Source organism: Oratosquilla oratoria, chromosome 21 (assembly GCF_046742065.1).
Source record: "Oratosquilla oratoria isolate Oo_2021 chromosome 21, ASM4674206v1, whole genome shotgun sequence".
NCBI classification, from domain to species: Eukaryota; Metazoa; Arthropoda; class Malacostraca; order Stomatopoda; family Squillidae; genus Oratosquilla; species Oratosquilla oratoria.
Window position 1 is genome coordinate 8,916,866 of NC_134797.1, and position 5,000 is coordinate 8,921,865.

The window sequence follows — 5,000 nt, forward strand, 5'->3', positions numbered from 1 at the left end:
TAGGACTGTCTAACACATCATATGGGAGCATTTTTTCAATTCCATAGATGACATAATGAGACGTCTTACTTGTGGAAACATTAATTGTGCTATTAATGCAAGCACTGACATGCGAAAGTCAATTTTCCCAATATTGATGGAGGCTACTAGCAACGTGCCTGACAATGCCCAAAATTTTTCGCTCTACAAGACCATTAGATGCAGGATGGTAAGCAGTCACAAAGGTTTGAGTGATGCTGTAACATTCACAAATGTTCGCTAAAACCTCACTCCTAAATTCAGCCCCATTGTCACTAAAGAGCACTGAAGGAGTAGTGTATGAACATAAAACATGAGATACTAAAGTATGGCCAACTACTGGAGTAGACTTGCTATGTAAAGGAGCCAATATTACAAAGCGACTAAAGTGGTCCACACACACAAGGACATACACAGAACCTTAAGTACTACGAGGCAATTGTAAAAGGTCTATAGCCATAGTCTGAAAAGGGCAAGAAGAAGTAGGGTTATCTAGGATAGGAGCAGTGTGCGTAAAATCTTTGTTCTGGGCACAAGAGCTACACTGGGCTACATGAATGGTAATGTCAAGTCGCATTCTAGGCCAATAATATATCTTGCGAGCTATAGCCAGAGTTATGTCACGACCTGGGCGACCAGCCTGAGGGGCATCGTGAGTAAGAGACAGAATAACAAGGATCAGAGACTCAGGGATCACTAACTAATTTGACTTTATCCTCTGTGGTGTAAATACCATGTTTGTCTACAACATGACTTATGAATTTGATGCTAGACTAAAGAAAAGAACACTTGGGCAAATTGAGTTTCGATCCAGCATCAGCAAGACGTTGCAAGACCATGGACAACTTATTGGAGCTGCTCTCCACATCCTTGGAGACTAAGATTAAGTCGTACAAGTAAACAAAAACTCCGTTCCCCACTTAAGCTATGAGAATTTGAGTTAATCGAGCGCTGGCATATTAAGGGAACATTCCGTAAGCCCACGGGGCAATGAAGCCATTCATAATGTTCTGTTGTAGTCGAGAAGGCCGTGATCTTACGAGAATTCTCCTCCAAGGGAGTCTGCCAAAAAATCCGCCTTTAAGTCTAAGGTGGTGAACACCGTATTACCTGTTCCAATGGACTGAAGAAGATCACTTAACACAGGCAAAGGGTAATGGTCTGGAATATTGACCTCATTAGCTTGCCTATAATCAATAATAGGACGAAAAGATCCATCTTTCTTAGGCACAAGGAGCGCCGAATTCTACTCTGAATGAGACTCATGTACAACGCCTTCACGTAACAAGTCGTCAACCAAGGACTGTACTACAAGCCGACGATAGTGAGGCAATATGTAAGAGGGTATGAAAACAGGTAGAACACTTGCTTGAAAATCAATGCTATGAACAACACGGTTCGTAACGGCTAATGGATCACCAGGTAAAGCCATAGCTTGACGGTGGGTCACTAACAGTCCAATGAGATGAGCTGTCACCTCTGGAAAGTCAGTCTTGCCTACAAACGTCGCATACTGAGAGGCCAAGTGAAATGTTTCGCTCACTTGCGGAGACCGTAGCACCGAAGCTACTATGTCAGGAGACGAATCTTGGACTGTATCAATGTGAACTACTTTAAAGTAACCTAAATGACTGCCAGGAGAGAGAGTGACAGGAGTACCAGTGACGTTGGTTACCATAGGTATAATAACAAGATCCTCACGAATAGTGAAGTGAGTACTTTCCAATGCTAGACGACGAACACAAAGAGATTCAGAGTGAGATAAGACGTCAGAACCAATTTGAGCACCTGAAATGCGCCCCGGGACTCAAAATGAACTTGATGAACCAATATAGTGCTCACCTACAACAACAGAAGCGCAAAAAATAATAGGAGAGTCAAAACGACCAGAATCCTTTGAATATAATTACATGGTCCAATCATGCATAGAAGGTGAGCTACATATGGAAAGTGGCCTATCCGTTGCAGGAATAACAAGATTACGAAAAGTCACTACACGGCGCCTAGGAGATGTATCTATGCCATAAGCTGTAAAAGCGTTAATACCCAAGAGGCAATCACACATAAGAGCAATTCCAGAAACGACAACAAAAGTAACACGGAAAACGGTAGCATGAGAGGAAAATCTTAAGGTAATGTGAACAGACCCAAGAATAGGCAAGGGGGGAGCTTGTACAGAATGTAGTCCTTTACAAGGAGATAAAGGGAGTTTTGCAAATCCCTGAGAGCATGATAAATCCTTCTACCTATAAGATTACATTCTGCACCAGTATCTACCGTGATTGAGATAGATGTTTTTCGTAACAAATTGGAAAGTGAGTAATTAAGAAGATTTAGCAGCCACGAAAGGGATGATCTGAGACAGGCTATTACTGGTCAATCCCTAGGTTTGTGATATGGGCGCTGATGAAAATGGTACTGATTTTGCCTAAGTTGATGAGAAATTCTCTTTCTTAACTTTTAGAATCTTTATATACTGATCAGTCGAATGTTTACATTGATCATGGATATGACAGAAGCTAAGTTTATACTCTAGAGAAGTCATGTGTCACGTTAGAAGAGGCATCAGAGAAATTCCTACGGACGGGGGGACTGCTTTGACTTGTGCTCGTGACGCTTACGGCAAAAGCAAAAACCACTTGAGTGACCAGACTTGTTACAATCGGTACATGTAAGTACAGGTAGTGTAAATGTAGACGAAGGAGTGCTATGAGTAGGTTCTAATGACTCATCGGGTAGAGGAGAACTAGGAACATCGGCATGTTGTTGTGTAGTGCTAATACACAAAGAACTATAAGGCATTTCCTTTAGCTTACTCGAAAGCTCTGCTGCAAAAGACAATAGGGACTCAACTCACCCATCTTATAGCTGAGAGAAGATTTTGCTCTCCTCTCAAAAGGCACCAGTAATAGTATATAAAAAAGAAATTTCAAAATAAGACGGAACCTATCTAAAGTGATAGTATCTCTATCTACTTAATCTGAATGAAACAATAACTTCAAGGCATTAAAAGCAATCTTGCTGTCCTGAGCCTGAGCACACATTTAGTTAAGAATGCCCAATCGGGACATAAGGACACCAGGCAAATGAAAACACTATTGAAAATTATCACCAACAGAGGTATCAGAAAATTTTATGTGGAAATTAGCTCTAAAAGTATCCTAATTATAGTTCAATGTTTTGGGGTTAAGACGTGAGGCTGCTACCATTTCAGATGCCAAGATGTTAGGAACAAATTAAGATCTCACAAGTGAGATTTCTCAGACCCACCACTGGCGTTAGTATTGACTATACTATCTTTGCATTGTTTTATGAATGCGGCTGCTGTATAATGAAGATTATGAGCTGAAAATTTAACTATGGAAGGATCCTGATGTAAAACAGTAGTTGTATGAATCATCGTCTGATACGGAGTTTGGGGACTAAGAAAGGAAGGCAATTTGGGCTTAGACATATCTAAAGGAGAGTAAGGTAGCTGTAATCCACTCCTAAGTTGCATTAATGCAAAAAACAAGATATCATTAATACCGACAGTGATTATTGTGACCGATTACAAAAACACATGCCCCACGAAGAAAAACCTAAGCAAGTGATCGCAGTCTTACATGAAAAATGTAAACAAAAACACCATTTCTATATAAAAAGAATAGTTAAGGAAAACGGCATCGCAAGGGGTGACTATACACAAACAAGATGAAATCAAAATGTCCGAGAATAAAAATGTAAACAAATATGGCCGCAGTATGACATAGGCAACAAGACTCGAGATATGTTTTTAGAATAAAAATAATTTACAGTATAGCATAAAAGAGTTTACATGCACCACCACTGAAAGAGCAAGTGAATATATATTCACAAGGTTGTCAATTAATAATCCAATGCAATCATTCTCTTTAAGAGGGAGCGTACTGAAGGGTGGCTAGCAAGCAGGGAATCCTTCACACAATCTAGGCAGGTCCAGTAATCCTTTCAATCCAGGCATCAGATTAAAGCTGATACACGCAGAAATAATTGGCGAACATTCCATGAAGACAGATGACGATAATAGAACCAGAGCACCAGCTTACAAATAATGTCAAAAGTCACCAGCCAAAGTTCACTAAAGTTCGTATCATTCAAGAATCGTAAAAAGAAAGAAAAAAAAATGCTACCACATATAGTAAGGTGGTCAAATAAGAGTACATTAGCAATGAAAATGAATGCATTAAATCCCAATTCGATAAAGTACTACAACAGACAAATGTGTGGGTATACCACAGAGGGGAGTTGCAAGTGGACAGCACGCCTGGTCTTGCCACCTACACACTCGTGCACAAAATTACAAAATACAAATTGACGACATTAAGCATTAACAATATCCCAAACATACTTATACACAGATACAAAATACACAATGATAATATTAATTATACAATATAATTTTTTTTTTACTAATTGAGCAATAAGTAAAATACACAACAAAAATTGTACGATGATACAACGTACCACACCATCACAATTTATTTATTTAATATTTTATTCGTTGATTAATTCATTGGTTTATTTGTCTATTTATTTATCTATATACTCATCTATTTATGTATTTATTTTGTTAATTTAGTTCTTTATTCATTTATATATTTATTTATCTATTTATGTATTTATTTATTCATTTATTCATATGTATATTTATTTGTTTATTTATTTATTTATTTATTTGTTATTGATTTATTTATTTATTTATTCACTTATTTATTTATTTATTTATTTATTCACTTATTCATTTATTTATTTGTTTGTTTATTTATTTATTTATCTATATATTTACTTATTTATTTATTTATTTATTTATTTATTTATTTATTTATTTATTTATTTATTTATTTATTTATTTATTTATTTATTTATTTATTTATTTATTTATTTATTTATTTATTTTATTTATTTATTTATTTATTTATTTATTTATTTATTTATTTATTTATTTATTTATTTATTTATTT